This window comes from Oncorhynchus clarkii, chromosome 18 (genome assembly GCF_045791955.1).
Source record: "Oncorhynchus clarkii lewisi isolate Uvic-CL-2024 chromosome 18, UVic_Ocla_1.0, whole genome shotgun sequence".
NCBI classification, from domain to species: Eukaryota; Metazoa; Chordata; class Actinopteri; order Salmoniformes; family Salmonidae; genus Oncorhynchus; species Oncorhynchus clarkii.
The window spans coordinates 43,122,133-43,141,889 of record NC_092164.1 but is presented as its reverse complement, the minus strand read 5'-3'; the positions used below and the strand labels follow the sequence as shown (position 1 = coordinate 43,141,889).

Below are 19,757 nucleotides of genomic sequence, written 5' to 3'. Positions count from 1 at the left end.
GCTCAGCAAGGAAGAAGCCACTGCTCCAAAACCACCATAAAAAAGCCAGACTACGGTTTGCAACTGCACATGAGGACAAAGATTGTATTTTTGGAGAAATGTCCTCTGGTCTGATGAAACAGAAATAGAACTCTTTGGCCATAATGACCATCATTATGTTTGGAGGAAAAAAGGGGAGGCTTGCAAGCCAAAGAACACCATCCCAACCGTGAAGCACGGGGGTGGCAGCATCATGTTGTGGGGGTGCTTTGCTGCAGGAGGGACTGGTGCACTTCACAAAATAGATGGCATCATGAGGGAGGAAAATGATGTGGATATATTGAAGCAACATCTCAAGACATCAGTTAAAGCTTGGTCGCAAATGGGTCTTCCAAATGAACAATGACCCCAAGCATACTTCCAAAGTTGTGGCAAAATGACTTAAGGACAACAAAGTCAAGGTATTGGAATGGCCATCACAAAGCCCTGACCTCAATCCGATATAATTTTTTTCGTCAGAACTGAAAAAGTGTGTGCGAGTTAGGAGGCCTTACAATCCTGTCTCAGTTACACCAGCTCTGTCAGGAGGAATGGGCCAAAATTCCCCCAACTTATTGTGGGAAGCTTGCGGAAAGCTTCCCGAAATGTTTGATCCAAGGTAAACCATTTAAAGGCAATGCTACTAAATACTAATTGAGTGTATGTAAACTTCTGACCCACTGGGAATGTGATGAAAGAAATAAAAGCTGAAATAAATCATTCTCGCTATAATTCTGACATTTCACAATCTTAAAATAAAGTGGTGATCCTAACTGACCTAAGACAGAATTTTTTTACTAGGATTAAATGTCAGGAATTGTGAAAAACTGAGTTTAAATGTATTTGGCTAAGGCGTATGTAAATATCTGACTTCAACTGTATGTGCAATGAAGGGGAATCTGAACTCGGTCACTGAGTTCATATGGAGCTGTCTGTACATACAGTAGGCTAAGCTTTAAGTAAAACTTGCTCATGCACCATGAGCTTTTTCCACGTTTTCCCCTGCAATATGGCTATAGCCTACTGTATAGGTGTAATGGTTATTATCACAGCCATGGCGGCCATCAATAAACTATGACTGAAGTCCTAGAATTTAGATTATTACAGGCTAAGGCTATACAATGCTTACATAGTCTATGCATAACCAATGCAAAAATGTTTTTAATGAATAACAATATTGCTTGCCTTGTATGGACGAACTAAAGTGGAGTTCAACAATACTTCTGAGCCATATCCCTGTTTTAACAATCCTATTTTAGTTCCAAAATTGCATATTGAAACATTTACATTCGACTGGGTTATAGTTTGTTTAGTAGGTCAGCAAGTGGAAGGCATTTTATTGTTCATAATCGATTATTTTGAGTATATTTCTATTGTAGCCTAAAATGATAGGCTACTGATGTTACATGGTCATATGTATGAATATGTATGTGCAAGCCCTATAAGTAGAATATGTATATAGGCTATATAGCCTATATATTTTTTATACAAATCCTAAATTGTGTAAAAAAATATACAATTTGAAAATAGATCAATTATATAACACCAAATTGTGTTATCTTAATTACGCTTTTGCGCATATGATTTACTGCCGTATCAAGCGGTTGATCTAGTGTTCTTGGTAGAAAGGCGATACAACAAGTTAATTGAAATAAAATCTGTGGAAAAAATACTAGGTTCAAGATGAGTCATAGAAACGGTATTGTTCCTCGGAGATTCAGTCGATGACCATCGCCGAATGAAGAGGGAGTTCATATGGCTGTCCACTATCTGTCAATGTTGTAAGCTTGCCTGGTGCTGCCGACACGGCGCGCATAACAACCCATTTAGTTACCATCATTGCACTGCTTCTTGTCCCCTCCCCTCCAGACATAGACAACAACACACACCTTAATAATATGGGCGCGCCTTCGACATAGCCGGCGACCAATAACCCGTCTGTCTGGACTGAGACCAAGGGGATGAGCGCTAGCCGAGGCCCAATCAGCGCTTTTGTGTTGCCTGCCGGTGACGGGGACTGGTCGCGAGGAGCTACTGCAGCGCTTCAGGATCTGAAAGAGAACCCCGAGCTTGTGAAACCTGAGGGGAAAGTCGAGTCAGGTGAGTCCGAGGATATGGATAAGGCCTAGCTGAGATGGAATATAATTTTTGAAATTGCGGCGGCAGGATTTGGATTCTTTCGGTTGGAGTAAACTCTCATTGGGTAGTAATAATCGCATCCAAGGTTATGGGGGGTGATATGGGGGTGATAGGAGAGAGGGGGGGGGGGGTGCTGCAAAGACAGACAATACAATAACATGGTTCATATATTGATGCAAGCTGATTTGCAAGCGACCAACAACCAACGGTTCAAAGTGACTAATCAAGGTCTGGGATCATTTGATTGGCATTTTTTGGATACATGTCGCGCTTTGTCATAAAGGACTCATGTGAAAGAAACAAAAGTTTAGAGAAATATTAAAGATTCGTGCAATGGCAACAAATCCGTTTCATTGTTTAATTTCGCGTCTCTGGGGGTTAACTCAGATTGGCGGAGAAAGCCCTGCGTGTGCCCGGGTGGATACACAAGCAAAGCATGTGCACACGGTGAATCCTCTAAGTATACACAAATATTTCGCTTTAAAACACCTTGTATGAAGCATATCCGTGTGTAAGACCAACGTAGTTGTAGACACAATACTAAAGTGATAGCTTCACAGAGCTGTGTGGATGAGGTTACGGTGCACTGTAGTTGAGGCTGTACAATTATTATTTTTTAAATCCGAAAATCTATCAGCCATATACGTAAGTGAGGACGTTCTTAACTTGTTCCATATGCACTCAAATGGCTGCCTGACGCATGACATGTTGTAAGACTTGAAATGTAATTCTAACGCGAATGCATGCATTGATTGTCACCAAGGGGCAACCACTGATTAGCAGCGGTAGATGTCTAGATGACTTTAGGAAAGAAACGCAGATCAATAGCTAATATGGGCCGGCTATTATTCTCGGTGCGGCAGACAAGTCAATAGTGAGACAGCGCCTAATTTATTTAGATAGGCAGACTGGGTAGAGCTGAGGCTACTCAACTGGGCCAAGCCTAACTGTCTGATCCTTATGCGGCTTTGGCAACATTTTGGGGAGTCGGTGTGTAGACTCTCTTGCCAGGCATCTGTTGGAATATATATATACATTGGTTCCCACTGAGAATAGTTTTCACCCATTTATTAGCCCCATCGATGGGATTGCCAAAATACTTGGATTGAATTCAATTTAAATTATTCGACCCTTCCCTCTTTGAATTACTTTCTAAGATTTAATCTGACAGCGGGAGCGCAGTGTCTATGTAGGCCTGGCTATTGCCTGCAGTTTACAGAACAATGTAAGGAAAAGTCTGCTGAATTGATGAAGACTAGTTGGAACACAGGAGAGACCATTCGTAAAAGTTCATAGGCCTATATCCATAGCCACAGGAATTAGGGGTGCTAAGAACCCCCCTGAATAATCAGAATTGAATAAAAAATAAATAAAATAATACAAAATAATCATGTACAAAACATATTTTTCACAAAAATAGTGCACTGGGCCTTTTACATTATATATATATTATACACCTTTGAAGCATCTCCAGCACAGGGTAAACATTTTTTTCTCTGCTTTGGCAAAAAAGGTAGCTGTATAATTAAGAACAGTATCTTGCAGGATTCAGTAATTGTAAGAGTTGTTGCCTTGTCCCTTTCTCTGTGATTGTCATTATAATGGGATCCTGAACAAACAAACTCTGTCCTCGAGTATTTACATCAAAAGGTGCAAAGTTATGGGCAAAGACACAAAACAACCACATCAAATTAAAAATGGGAAACAACCACTTTTTGTGCAGTATTAATTTACCATCCTTACAAACCACTTAATGTACATTACTGTATTGTAAATAGGCTAGTCATCTAGGTTTGTACCTGTAGACTTTCCATCAACATAAAGAAAAAAAATGCACAATATAGTAATTGAGATACCAAGTGGTTTGAAATGAGATGTGATGATGTGGCTCAGTTGGCAGCATGGCACTTGCAACGCTAGGGTTGTGGGTTCGATTCCCACGGGGGACCAGTACGAAAATGTATGCACTCACTAGTGTAAGTTGCTCTGGATAAGAGTGTCTACTAAAATGGAAAAGGAATGAATAGATCATTTCAGTTTTCACATAGAAATAAGTTGCATTTGCAAAGTATTTAAAAAAACTGGAAAACGTATATATCAATCAAGTATTTTTATATTCCACAAGTATTATCAGATTAACTGATTTGTGCAGATAAGTATAAGACTCAAATTACAAATGCTGGTACATACTAAAATACATTTAGTTTTTTTTTAAATCAGAAAAGTAGTGCGCTGGGCCTTTACTAGTCCTGTGTTAGCAGACCGATATAGACATCTTCAGCGTGGGCAAAAAAAAAATAAAAAAATTGCACCACCCCCAAACTACTTCCCCTGGCTATGCCTATATCTGTTCTATTTTGGGATCTCAACTTCAGAATGACGCAGGGGTACTCGGGCGCAATGAACAAGTTCCTTTTGGAGTTAAAACGCTGATCCAAGAGGAAGTATTTTCTTTCAGATCATAAATGGAAATAAGACATGCATAACCTACTGTAATCTATGCCAATCCAAGATATGCAGGAATTAAGGATAAACACGTCTAAACATGGATCCTTCATCATGGGTCTTGTTGTCTGAATATTGTATTTTTTGCTTATTTAATGTTCCCAGTCTTTTTTTAGGCCTACAATACTCTTTGAGAAGTATTTCAACCTGTGCTTTTCCACCAGACACTATATTCTACCAAGTAATCCAAAAGTACAGTACTTTCTGAGCCCTGGAAAATCTAGTGCTCAGCTCTCTCTCTCTCTCTCTCTCTCTCTCTCTTTCTCTCTTTCTCTCTCTCTCTCTTCCTCTCTCTCTCTCTCTTTCTGTATGAATGAAAGTCTGTGAATGGGACTCCCTGGTGTTGAACACTGTCTAGCAGTATGAATGAATGGTTACGGCACTGCTTTGTCAATGATGGACCATCCATGGCCATGTCCTCTAATGTGTATCACTCTACCATCCATACGCTCCTTCCCATATGTGTATGGAGAGACCTGTGGCCCTGATCACGCTCAACTACATGGGGTAGAAGAGGAATCCATTACAAATCTCTTTTTGGGGTGGCTTTAGCATATTCTTGAATTCTGTTCCTGATATAGAGCGTCAATAGTTCATCATCAAGGAGTTTTTACCCAGTTTAGGTAGTATGTGACTTATAATGTTATTTATTTATTTGATTTCTTTGCGGTTCTTTAACACAATTGCTGTGCTCCAGTACACTGGCGCTGCCCGTGAAGGGATTTCACACTGTGTGCACACTTTAATTTCCATGGTGCCTTATCGCTACTGACTGCCTGGTGTCGCAAAGCCCATGAGGCCTCTGTCCTCCTGCATTTCTGATGCGACATTGTGCCAAGATTCAACCCTGACAAGTTCCTATTGATACAGATTCAGTTCCGCAGAGAAAGGTATGCTATTGCCTTGATAAATGTTCCACTGGTCGGTTTCTGTAGATGTGTATCATCAATGCAATATTTCAGATTGATCACAGATTATGGCTGCAGCCAGTCCCTAGGCTCAGTAGAACTTGCCGATTTGAATTTTGATCATCCGCTAAAACTATCAGGTTCTGCATCATTCTAATTTTAAGGATAAGCAACCGCTTCCTCTCCTGGGAACAAATCTGTTCCAAATAAACATTGCTTATAAATGAGATTTTAGGCCTATATCGGACAAACTGGGCAGTTTTATGTAGGCCTTTATCATTTTTTGAGGGAAAGATCACAAAAGCACTCAATGTAGGTGGCCTTGGCTGTGCTTCAGGGTTGTTGACCTTGGTCAAAAGAAAAAAAGGTTTGAAAACGGACGGGCTGCCCTTTTAAACGCCCCCTTTGTCCCAGACACAACAAAGTGACAGCCTCTAAATAAACGACCAGTGCACCTGCGGTTGGATAACAATAAACCAGGTGCCCTCCACTGATGTGCTTAGGATGCAGTCACAACGACCTCTGATGAAAGGTTCATGTTGTGTTGGAGAAGCTTCAATGTTGAATATCCTAATATTGATCTCATGACTTTGAGAGGGAGGGGATTTGTCTCTCATGGTGTGGGGAAAAAATACTGTGTTGATTGCACTCACCCATTGATTCAGACACTCCGTGCTTTCAAGAGACCTGTGTGTGTGTGTGTGATGACCCTACCACCGTGTTGGCATGTCCAGATTGACTCAATGGCCCTGGGTTGGGCAGGGGACTGATGTGCTCTCTCTCACAGATAAAGCATGTGTGTCTTGACACCAGCTGTTCACATTCCCTGTTGGTTCTATACAAAAGCAGAGTCATGACAACACCATTACCTCAGACTTTCCTATGACAGAGTGTACAGGAAAGCTCTCTGAAAAATATCATGAGTGTACGACTTATTGGTCTGGAGAAGCTATGGCCCGGCAGCTTTCCCACTTAAGTTTTTATCAGAGCTGATTAGGAGGGGGTAGGGTACATTTTAAGACTGTAGCCTTTAATGTTTTACTTAAAGGAGGTCAAATTTGCAGTTGAGTTAGTCAGCTTTGGTACCACTATGTTGCTATGTTATTGTCCAGCATTCAAAAGTAGGCCTATGTTTTTGAGCTCAGAAATATTTGCAGTGCAAAATGATTGTCATACCCAACACAGCCTGTGGTAACTTCTGAAAGCTGCTGTGTCCAACAACTCCTTCCTTGTGTTTTCAGTCATGGGAAGAGGGATCCTTAGCACCCTATTCAAATCTATGCTCATTTAGTGGTCCGTACTTATTTGAAATTAAGAGATAAACGCTCTCTGTTCGAGGGGAGAGAAATCTGTATAATTAGCTCTTAATCAGGAAAATTTAGTTTCTTTAAGAATCCGCCCAAGTGAAACTCCTTTGAGGGTGAGAAGCCTTGTCGGTAGCTGGCACGTGGCGCTAATTGATATGTGTGATGGTAATGAATGCATGTAAAGTGTAACTATAAACAAGGGATTTATCTTGCATAGCAACGTGTGTACAACGGGAGTGTGAAAAAATGTCTTCACAGGCTTCTAATTTGTTTCTGACATGCCCAGGAATAATGTTTTGCAAGCGATATCGCAGTTGATTCACATTGCGATTGTGCACATTCAAGCTTGTACGGAAAATTGAGTATTGAGAAGATCACTGTGATGCAGTGTTGGTTTTAGCCATTTTCTCCCTTTCTACGGGTCATGAAAGGTCAGCCCAGCTACTGATGTCCCGTTAATTACATGTGTAGTTTGTGTTATGTTTTAACCTATTTAACCTGTGCTGTTCCTTTAAATAATTGTAATTCAAAAGCAGTACTGATCCAAGCCAATGCGTAAGCCTTCAGTTTTAGTGAGAGCCAAGGTATTCCCAAAGAGGAGTGTTGAGGCATGCATTGGGGGATATCCTTGCGTGTAATGTGGGTTCTGTTCAGTGGAAGTCCTGAATCAAAAATGGGTAGACTAAATGAAATTTCCAGCAGCTGCAGGCTTTACATGCTTACACATAGTGTTTACCAAAATCCGTCATTTTGAATCCGGAGGTGAGAGGGGAAGGTAATTGGCTAGACTTTCCCACAGATATTACACTGGTATTTGGGGTGGCAGGTAGCCTAGTGGTTACAGCGTTGGGCCGAAAGGTTGCCGAAAGGTTGCTGGATCGAATCCCCGAGCTGACAAAGTAAAAATCTGTAGTTCTGCCTCTGAACAAGGCAGTTACCCTACTGTTCCCCGGTAGGCCGTCATTGTAAATAAGAATTTGTTCTTAACTGACTTCCCTAGTTAAGGGTTTAAATAAAACATTTTTCATTTTATTTTATTTTATTACATTGACCCATTTGTTGTCAATCATAGAAGAAAGTACCTTTTACCACTCACCTTGGAATGCCCCTTCTTTCTATGGGCAAAGCAACCTTAACCAGCAAACTGAGAAGAGTATCAATTTAATGAATTAGCAGCATGGGATGTAATTGGTTTGTGAATGGGTCTCAAGAATGCTTGGTTTTGCGTGTTAAGTGTGTGTGTGTGTGTGTGTGTGTTTGGCGTCGCATCCTTGTTAACACCTGAATCGGGGTGGCTGTGTTCAGTGGGCTTCATGCAAGGCTTATTAAATCCTACGCAGAAACAAACAGCCCAGATGAATGGCTCCCTGCAACTCTTAATTAGCGGGCTGCCCTAACGTTTCGACTCGATAAGCTACAGCGGGAAACGAAGCAAAACGCAGTTGTGGAACACGTGGTCACCAAGAATCACCAGGTCCCGGCTGACTCATACCCTTTCACACTACCATGCCCACCCGAACCTTGCTGTGCTGGAATATATATTTTGTTTTCCAGTATAGTTCCAGCAAAGATGGTGGATGCGTAATCAAGCCAGCCCAGTACGACTTGGCTCAGATGAGTAGTGTGAACAGGATAGCCTTTAATTGGTTCGATCAGACGAAACTGAGACCTTTTAAATGACTCCTTTCATAAGAACATTTTAGGTCCACGGGGGTCCTAATGCCACCATGTTCTGTTGTGTTGGACCTCTGTGTCAGTGACCAAAAGGTTAAAACACGTAGGGCACCATGATGGCTAATTGGCACCCTTGTTCTGGATGAGTAGTTTGCCTCTGTTGGCTTTTACAACATCCCCATTTCTGGGTGTTCCTCGTTGGGTTAATTATGTTTTTTGTTAAGATGAGCTTAAAATGCAAATGAATGGACTGCAAAGGTAGGCTGGGAGGTTGGCACGAAGGGGGTGAGTTTGTAAAAGGAACGATAATGAAAGGCTGATGGACTGAGAGAGAAGTGGTTCTATGCTCGGTCCGTTGAACATTTGCATGACACTCGAGTGAAGATGAGTTGACAGTGGAAAGAAGATGTAGGGATAACAAGGCTACAAGATAATGCAACTTTTACTTTGGCGTGTATAAAGTACTGCTTAATAGACTTGTAACATCTCCATTTAGGTGAGAAGACCATTATGTACCAATATCCTATCAGACTTGGTTTGATGAAGAGAGGTGGTGATATGTATGCAGGTTTTGTATCAGGAACTGCTTTCTGTATTGGACTCATAGACTGAAGTGACACTGTAGATTGACATTGGTAACTCACTTCCCACCTGTCAATGCAAAGATGGTTCCCTTCTCATAGCACTTCCCAGATCCAACAGGCAGTAACTTCTCAGATTTTCTCAAGGTTGATTGTGCAGCTGCAGGGCTACACTACTGTAGCTCTCCTTTTGTTCCACTGTGTACATTTCACATCTGAAAAAATACCTTTTGAAAATTGCTTAGACAGGAAATCACTGTTACGCCCTGCAAAAAACAAATTATTTCAGTTTTATGTTGTGCCATGTCTTGTTAAATGAAGTGAATTTAATTGTCACCTTCCACAAGGTTTTTTTAATATATATATTTTTTTTAAATCCACCAAAACTTGCCATTCACACATCACACCACTTTGACCCTGTGACCTTTTGTAGAACGTGTATCCTGTCACGGCTTTGCTCTTTTGACCTTTTCTCCCTGTGTTGAACTCTTGTGTCCCATGTACCCAGGGGGAAGTGTCCTGGCTGTCATGTGTATCCCTTATTGTCACCCAAACACTGTCCCCTTCATTTACTGTATCTGTAGTGATGTCTATGCTGTTACGATTCAGCCGGAGATGTAAAGTAGTGTGAACAGAACTGGTTGGTAAACACTGAACGCAAGTTCAGTCTAGTTATAGTTGAATTTCTTTGCTCTCGCTGTCTTAGTTCTCTACACTAAGGTCAGTAGGTGAAGGAGAATCTTGCACTCCATTTTTCTGTCAATAACTGTGCTGTTATCAATGGCGTCCATCTTGGACTCTCCTTCAGGACAGCGTTTCTCAACGTATGTGTTTGATTCCAGCACCACCTGATTCAACTAATCAGTCCAGCCTTTGATTTGTTGAATCCGGTGTGATGAAATGGAACAAATAGCTGCAATGGTTGGGGGTCCCCGAGGGCTATGTCCTAGTCGTCTTCACCCACAGCCCTCTCCCTCCCTCTCTCATATGAGCATGTTTATGCACTGGAACAGATTGCTATTCTACCCCTTGAGTTATTTCCTCATCCGTGTCCTTTATGGCAGTGTCAGCCCACCATGATTACAAAACTACGGTTTACCTTCTGCAATAGGGCACCTTTGTGTGGCTGTGGCCAGACCTCAAATGTATTTTGTTCGTACAGTTAGTGGCGTCAGCCCACAGAAGGCATCGGAAACGGCATCGGAAACGAGCAAGATGTTTTCATATGCTCTGTCTTTGTAGCTTCCTTCTCTCTTCCTTCCTGTAACCTATTTTCACCTGGCCCTGTATAGTGGGATCTTGTGTTGTTCTTTGTGTGTATGTGTGTGAGTGTATACGTGCCCATTACTCTTAGGTTGAGACAAGTGACTCTGCTGACGCTATCTCCACTTGATGAAGCATCCCTCCCGTAAGAGGGTCAGTTGTGTGATTCAAGGGGTTAGTGCTCACAGGGTTTAATGTAGAAAATCAGTCTGGGTGCGTCTGTGTTGATGTCTTCACTGTACCTATTATTCTCTGCTCTCCTCTCATTTCGTGGAAGACATCGATACCCTCACTGTCCCATTCAACCCCATTTTACAAATCTCTCAGCTACCTCAGTCTCTCCAGGCCTAAGTTCCAGCATCCCCCCCCCCTTTTTTTTGTTTAAACAACGAATGCCCCACCCTGTGGTCTGAAGTTCCGCAATGAGCCCATTTTGTCAAGGTGCCAGGTTTTAGAATCAACGTCTCACAAGAAGTAGATTTTCCTCTTTCTGCCCTGAAAGCACAGGGGCTTCATTGCCCCTCCCCCACCCCCTCTCCCTCCCTCTGACTTTTTCTCTCTCCCTGTCTTCGTGTGACGTCCTGACCACTAACGGCTACATATTAAGAGATAATTCCATACCCTGAGGTTACAAACCGGCTTAGACTGGCTCTCTCACGTTTTTGACTGTGCTGGGTACTCTGGGTAATAAAAAAAGAAAAGTGAACAGAATTGTGACTTTTTTTTAAAGGAACAGGAGACATTTATGCCAAGAGTGACATTAAGTCAGTGTACTGTGTCTGAGAAACACAGGCACATCCACAAATACAAATGGTGGATGGAGTAGACAACAGATTCTCATCGCAAAATGTGGTAATCGTGGGGATAACCACATATTCTCAATGAACGAGACTCAATTCATTACAGTAGACTTGTTTGCATGGTGAACCAATGACTTGAGATGGTTTCTGATGCCTCTTAAAATGCACTTATCTTTTGTTCCACCCTTGCCTGTCCAATTCCTCCTTGAGGAGGCAGAGTACCTCAAGAAACAGTGTCACCAGTCATTGTTATGTAGTTACATTACGGTAAGGTAGGTCAGGGAAAATCCAGTCTCAGTGAAAATCGTAATTAGTTCATCTGTATGCTAACCTACTGTATACGCCACAGTGCTGTATGTCAGCATGCCCTCTTAAAGTGAAAGGGTTCCATGCTTGATATGCACACAAAATCATAATCTATAAAAGCACAACGTCATGTCCATATGACCAACACTCAAAAATGAAACTCATTGGTCTGAATAGACTGGAAAACAGCATGATATTTCAGTAGAAACATAGCTGGAGTATCAATGTTTTTCAAAAAACACTTTATGTTAGATAAATTATAAACATTATCAGCTAAATATTCACACCTCAGTACCCAATCATTTTCTCATTTGAGCGTATCATGGTTTTCCAGGACGTGCTGAATAAAAGATGGGTTCCATTGAAATGAATTCCCAGTCAGGTTCAATTAAATTAATGAAATGAGTTTACGCTCAAATTCAATGTAGAGACGTTACTGGAACTGGAGGTACTGTAACCAATTTAATTTCGATCCCAGTGTATAGGCATGTGTCCAATCTGTTTGTTGTATTATGGTGTTTAGGATCAAGTTTTTTTTTTTTTTTTTGCATTCGCACTACCCCCAAGCACGGAATATCCTACACCTGTCTTTGAGACAACACATTTTGTTAATGGCCATTCTTCAGAACCCATCTGACCTTTGTGACCATGGGTTATGTAATTTATGTCTTTCCCAAATGAAACATGGGAAACTAGCCTATGGCGTAGGGCCTCGGATGAGCTAGATTTGTTCTCAGCAATGTAACCTAAACTTATTGGGTCCTGGACCAATTTGGTCTGTGATTGGTAACCATGATGACCCATTGGGTTCTTGTCCGTTACTGCCCGTATGGTAGTCTCCAAAAACCCAGACGGTGAGGCAGCCCTGCCGTCTGTCGGGGACTTATTGGAATTAAATCCTGGGTTGTGTTCATTTGGCATCAACTGGAAGAAAACTGACTGAACTGAAGGGAAGGACAACATGGACTTGTCCAGTAAGAAACGTAAATTTTTGTTTTGTGTTGCAAAAATATTCTCAAAATAGTTTAAAACTGATGAACACAGCCCTAGTTGAAGATTCATTCCTTTTCTCGATAATGCTGCTACTGCTTGCTGCTCACCGCTGATGGTCCCTCAAGGCCACTGTCGAGCTCCGCCATGTCAGCTACCTCAGGGCTCGCGTTTGTGCGCTCGACTCTTTGTCTCCAAACTTCACACCCCCACACACTTCCTCCACTCTGCCCCCTGCCACTGCCCACCCCTCTTCACCACCACCCTCCTCCTCCTTCCTAGCCGCCCCTCTCTCCCTCCCTCAGGCGACAGCAGAACAGGAATTGATTAGTGGCATGGCTTAAAAATAGAAGGGGGTCGGTTGTCATGGCGATGACCACAATGAGCTGTTGTCTTGTTTAATGAAGACCAGGGGTGTGTTTTAAGTATTGTGGCTGAGCAGGGGTAGTGCGAGCGGGAGGAGAGACGTAGGTGTGTATCGATGCGGGTGTGTTCGCTGCCTGAAGGAGAGATGTGCGTTTGGTGTTCAGTAGATGAGGGAGACTTGCTCGTATTTTATGTTAGTGTGCAGGTGTGCACATATATGTTTGTACAGTTGATGTCGGAAGTTTACATACTCCTGAGCCAAATGCATTTAAACTCAGTTTTTCACAATTCCTGACATGTAATCTTAGTAAAAATTGTCTGTCTTAGGTCAGTTATGATCACCACTTTTATTTTAAGAATGTGAAATGTCAGAATAATAGTAGAGAGAGTGATTTATTTCAGCTTTTATTTCTTTTATCACATTCCCAGTGGGTCAGAAGTTTACATACACTCAATTAGTATTTGGTAGCATTGCCTTTAAATTGTTTAACTTGGGTCAAACATTCTATAGGATTGAGGTCCTATAGGATTGAGGTCAGGGCTTTGTGATGGCCATTCCAATACTTAGACTTTGTTGTCGTTAAGCCATTTTGCCACAACTTTGGAAGTATGCTTGGGGTCATTGTCCATTTGGAAGACCCATTTGCGACGAAGCTTTAACTAACTGATGTCTTTTGATGTTGCTTCAATATATCCCCATAATTTTCCTCCCTCATGATGCCATCTATTTTGTGAAGTGCACCAGTCCCTCCTGCAGCAAAGCACCCCCACAACATGATGCTGCCACCTCCATGCTTCACGGTTGGGCTGGCGTTCTTCGGCTTGCAAGCCTCCTCCTTTTCCTCCAAACATAACAATGGTCATTATGGCCAAACAGTTCCCTTTTTGTTTCATCAGACCAGAGGACATTTCTCTAAAAAAGTATGATCTTTCTCCCCATGTGCAGTTGCAAACCGTAGTCTGGCTTTTTTACGGCGGTTTTGGAGCAGTGGCTTCTTCCTTGCTGAGCTGCTTTTCAGGTTATGTCGATACAGGACTTGTTTTACTGTGGATATAGATACTTTTGTACCTGTTTTCTCCAGCATCTTCACAAGGTCCTTTGCTGTTGTTCTGGGATTGATTTGCACTTTTCGCACCAAAGTACGTTAATCTCTAGGAAACCGAACGCGTCTCCTTCCTGAGCGGTATGGTGGCTGCATGGTCCCATGGTGTTTATACTTGCGTACTATTGTTTGTACAGATGAACGTGGTACCTTCAGGAGTTTAGAAATTGCTCCCAAGGATGAACCAGACTTGTGGAGATCTACAATTTTCTTTCTGAGGTCTCGGCTGATTTCTTTTGATTTTCACATGTCAAGCAAAGAGGCACTGCGTTTGAAAGTAGGCCACAGCTATACCTCCAATTGACTCAATGATGTCAATTAGCCTATCAGAAGCTTCCAAAGCCATGACACAATTTTCTGTTATTTTCTAAGCTGTTTAAAGGCACAGTCAACTTAGTGTATGTAAACTTCTGGCCCACTGGAATTGTGAAATAATCTGTCTGTAAACAATTGTTTGAAAATTACTTGTGTCATGCACACAGTCGATGTCCTATGTGACTTGCCAAAACTATAGTTTGTTAACAAGAAATTTGTGGATTGGTTGAAGAACAAGTTTTAATGACTCCAACCTAAGTGTATGTAAACTTCTGACTTCAACTGTATTTATTTGGAAGCCCCCCCCACGCCAATTGTACGTGGATGTTGTTGCTTCTGAGATGTGAGACTGATTTTCTCTGTCACAGTCTAACCCTTGATAGGCTTACTCAACCTGAGGGTAAACAAAACCACCAATATGAAATGAGATGTTGTAAGTCTGTCAACATCTCACGGTTGCAGTGCTTACTATTGACTTTGAACTCACATCCTCTTATCCATAACTCCTGAGCAGTTCAAGCCAACCAATTACAACTCTGTTGCCATGGGCGCAATCTGCCTAATTGGCCTCATTAGTGTCAGAAACTAGCCGTATGCAAATTCTGGTCATATTCCCAGCAGAGCCCCCCATCTGAGTAATATACGTCAGTGTGTGGGTTGATCAGGATGTAGGTCCAATTAGTACATTAACCAATGAGCTGAGCTGCTGTCTCCTGCCCAGACCTCCCATTGGCTTTAAAAAAATTGCTGTGCCTTGTTGTTTTTGCTATTCCCAGACATAACTTTATCAGCACAACATTTGTGATACGGTTGACCTCAAATTCCCTTTCTAACAACAAAAATGTGTTACTGATCAGTCCTAGGCTGTAGTAACATTATATATATCTACATTTGTGCGAAAAGAGCACATTAAATGTGAGCTATGGACTGCCACCTTTTGTCCGACTAATGTGAACTTTACTTGTGATCTGTGTCTACCAAACTCACAGCACTGATGGTCTTTCCAGAAAATATGTATTTTTACATTTTTAGATTTGATTGTGTTGATGAATTGATTGTATATTTATTTTTAAATGGGATCAAATAATTCAGCATTAGCTGCTATTGATACCATGTAATGTTGCTTCATTGAAAAGAATGTATGAACTGTTCTCTCTATCTTGTAGCTCAATCAATTGGCCCACTTACCATCACCAGTTTGTTTTTCTATGTAGTTGCACAACGTTTAGTGCAAAAGCCAAGCTAACGGTATACCTCCCAGCAACTCGTAAAGCTAATTGGCGCATTGTTCTAATTCTCTGCCCTGCGTAAGTGTGCCAGTGAATTTGTCAATAATCCGTTTTTAACAGATTTGATGACTAATGAAAATGGGCTAGTCTACATTTCCCCTCAGTTTTCTTGAACGATAGACATTCTCGCTGTATGCTTCCACTGTTTTCTGCTTACAACATTTGCAGATCCAGGTAGTTTTCCAACCTGCATCAAGGTTTATTCCAATCGTAAGACCAATACTAATCAAAGTATTGATTTCTATCAACTAGATTTGTTTTTTATTTTTATAAACTCATCAGTCAATGTTGATTTGAGGTACTAAGCCTGGAAACCAATATAAGGTTATATAATTACTAAGGAATGGGTATGGAGCTCTTGTCGGAAACCTTTGTAGAAACCAAGCTTTGGCCCCAAATGAACCCACATCTCTGGCATTTTGGTGCTGCTCTCCATTTGGTAAGCTCATGTTCCCCTATAATGCATTTTCCTTAACTATAAGCACTATAAAAGAAAAAAAGGGGGCTCATCTGCAAATGCTATTACACCGAAGAGATCTTATTGAATGAAATGGAGGGAAAGGTGGAAACAGGACGTCTGCAACGCCAGCGTTTCTGACCCGAATGGTGTTTTGTCTCCTGCAATACATCTCCTGCGCCGTTACGAGGTGCATGAATGGCTGCAGCATGAGATCATGAAACCAGTGTCTGTTGCTGAAGTAATATTTCTGCTTTATGTGCCCTTGGGGATGTCGCACTCTCGCCTGGTGCGTTGTCGCCTGTGTAAGCGAGTTCACAGTGTCTGTGCCCTGCTGTGCAGAGCCCCATCGGACTGCTCTCCTAATCACAAAGGATTGGCTGTTTGTCGTGACGACCTTCAACCCCGAGCAGGGCAGCTCAACTGCCTTAAATCTGGACTTTGTCTCCATTGTGCAGAAATGCGGGTCTGCCGCCGAATGTTAATCATAAATATCCCTCAGGAGTTCAGAGCATACAGCTACGCTAATGAAAATAGGCCCTTATCTGATCCGTTGATACTAGGGTCGCAAACGGCCTGTGGAATTCAGAAGAACTCCAAATCTGAGGATGCGTGAGGGATACTCGAGGATTACAGCCAATTTAAACACCAGTCACGTGTAGGAAGCTATTTTCAGCAACTAAAATCATATGACAAAATTATATGACCTCCACATGATGTCATTATTCCAATAGCATTATTGCCATGTTCAACTGGCTAATAAATGTTCACCAGTTCGTGAAATGTTCATAGGAGTTCTCTCAGAAATCCATTAATCACAATGTAAAGCCAGTATTTCTATGTTCCATGTTATTCCTCAGACAGTTTATATTTATCTGTGGTACAAGCACACCACCCTATGTCTATAGTTACTCTATCCTGCTTTGGAACTGGGAATGTGGAACTAGAGATTAGTCAGCCATCAATGGCCATGGGCGCTGTGCTCAAATTAAAGATGTCTGCCCTATAGCCTTAGAGAAGCTGACTTACCTTTTCACTTCACCGACCATTATCTTCAACAAATAGGTGCCTATTCCTCATCCGCATGAACTTCCATGAAACACTATAATACAACTTTGAATGAAGTTTGTTAATTATGCAAGCTAGTTAATCAATTAGACTCCTTTTAATTCCAGCATATGTACATAGTTGTGGCACTATCCCTCCAAACCACATACAAGGCCAAGGGGGATAGCAGGACTGGATTGTGCGTTTCCAGAAAGGTCCCAGAGCCCAGCAGCCACCTTGCATCCCCAGAGACTTGCAATGCTCACCCTGTCTGACCCTGTGACAAGGCCAGGCTTTTATAACTCCTAACTGGGTCACAGCCCAAAGCTTTGTGGTACCATACCACAGATTACGTACATTACTTAGAACACCATACATAAGTGACTTATAAGGCCATGGTGATAACGGTGATGATACAGATGATTTGTAATGACAAATATGTTGACTCGATTAGGGATTCAGCCCCAGAGCATTTCACAAGGGTGAGTGTCCACTTGTGTTATGGTGATGGCGGCCATTTTGTGTGCCTGCAATGCTCGCTCGGCATCAGATGCGGTGAAGAGGAAAAGGATTAATCGAGCCAATTGAGCTGGTGGGTGATCAGACAAGCTGGATGGGTAGAGCCAGAGATTTTTTGGGAGTTTGGCCAGGATCACAGGATAGAGATGAGGGGGCAGGGTGGTGTTGGCACCCCCCCCCCCCTGCGCCTCTGCGATAAACACCCCTACCATCAGACGAACGTAACGGTTAATAAATATATACATATATATATTAGTAAAAGAGGATGCTCTCATAGTCTTGTGTGAAGTTGAGTCATAAGGGGGTGAAAAATGTCATTCTGCTCTTTCTCTCCCTCACTCTAGCCCTGGGTGAAAGATGCAGTGCCACCAGGGTTTTGGGTTGGGGAAGGTGTGGTGCAGGAGTTGCGTCAGCCAAATGAAGTGGCATGATGCAGATCATGTGAAATGAGCTGCGGATTCCACCGTATTGTTGCAAATGGCCTTATTACTGTTGTACCCCACCATCTGGAATTTGGCCTGTTTGGTAAACTCTCCAAACCAGTTATGTCTAGTAGCATAGGACGATTGATTGTGTGGACGTTTTGACGTTAAGGTGTCTGGAGGTGGTGGATTTTTGGGTGCAAAATAAAGAGGCGGACATTTTGCTGTGTGTGTGTGTGTGTGTGTGTGTGTGTGTGTGTGTGCTCTGATCGACAGGCAGCAGTTGTGTGCACATAAAGAAAATGGTGTGTGAGGGGGATGGGGGGAATTAATGGTTGGCATTATGACAGTGTAGCGTGTCAAGAGAGCGTTTTTGTATTTTTTTTCTGCTCGATCTTCCTCTGTCCTCGCCCCCACCTATCTCTTCCTCACACAGCATCCCCCACCACGCACACACAAGTGCTCACACACTTTTTTAGATGGGGGTAGTGTAATGTAAATGCATTAATAAAAAATAAAGCCCTCCGCTGTCAGTACCTTCGAGGGCCCCCAAAAAGTAAGCATGTGTGTTTATTTTCACAACGAGGGGGGAGAGATGGGGGGGAGGGGGCAGGCAGGCATACTTCTATTTTTTGGGGAGGGGGGGTGCAGAGGAAGGGAGGAGTCACTTATGCACACTTCTTTGTGGTGTGGCACAGCTGTAGTAGAATGCTGGAGAGGGGAAGACGAGGGTGGAGCATGGATGAGGGGGGGTTACAAAAGAGTGCCTTATTTAGGAATGGTCTGTTATGTTCCAGTGACAAATTTTTGGGGTAGGATGCCCGTCTCAGCCCCCTCACTGTCCCTGGGTTCTGACTGCTCCGTGTGTGTGAGTGAATGACAGGGTATATTTACAAAAAATGTGATTTTTCTTTCAAAAACAAGGACATTTCTATATATACTACCATTCAAAAGTTTGGGGTCACTTAGAAATGTCCTTGTTTTGTTTTTTTTGTCCATTTTAAAATAACATCATATTGATCAGGAATACAGTGTAGACATGGTTAATGTTGTAAATGACTATTGTAGCTGGAAACGGCTGATTTATAATGGAATATCTACATAGGCATACAAAGGCTCGATATCAGCAATCATCACTCCTGTGTTCCAATGGCACATTGTGTTAGCTAATCCAAGTTCATCATTTTAAAAGGCTAATTGATCATTAGAAAACCCTTTTGCAATTATGTTAGTCCAGCTGAAAACTGTTGCTGATATAAGAAGCCTAAAAACTGGCCTCCTTTAGACTAGTTGCGTATCTGAAGCATCGCTGGTGTTTTGCGTCTACTATTTAATGAAGCTGCCAGTTGGGGACTTGTGAGGTGTCTAGTTCTCAAACTAGACACTAATGTACTTGTCCTCTTGCTCAGTTGTGCACCGGGGCCTCCCACTCCTCTTTCTACTCTGGTTAGAGCCAGTTTGCACTGTTCTGTGAAGGGAGTAGTACACAGCGTTGTAGAGATCTTCAGTTTCTTTGTAATTTTTCCACATGAAATAGCCTTCATTTCTCAGAACAAGAATAGACTGACGAGTTTCAGAAGAAAGTTCTTTGTTTCTGGCCATTTTGAGTCTGTAATCGAACCTACAAATGCTGATACTCAACTAGAGAAGGGCAGTTGTATTGCGTCTTTAATCAGCACACAGTTTTCAGCTGTGCTAACATATTTGCAAAAGGGTTTTCTAATGATCAATTAGCCTTTTTAAAATGA

At 42.1% G+C, this 19,757-nt stretch overlaps 1 protein-coding gene across 2 annotated transcripts in view; it reads left to right on the top strand.

The window, feature by feature from the left end:
- The first annotated feature begins 1,940 nt into the window (after positions 1-1,940).
- The window catches only part of LOC139373541 (transcriptional repressor p66-beta-like), a 48,491-nt gene continuing 30,674 nt past the window's right edge, over positions 1,941-19,757 (top strand). Inside the window, exon 1 of one of the 2 annotated variants that reach the window (XM_071114167.1) lies at positions 1,941-2,118. The gene's annotated coding sequence lies outside the window, so the exon portion shown is untranslated. The remainder of the gene's footprint in view (positions 2,119-19,757) is intronic. The other variant, XM_071114166.1, reaches the window with a different exon arrangement.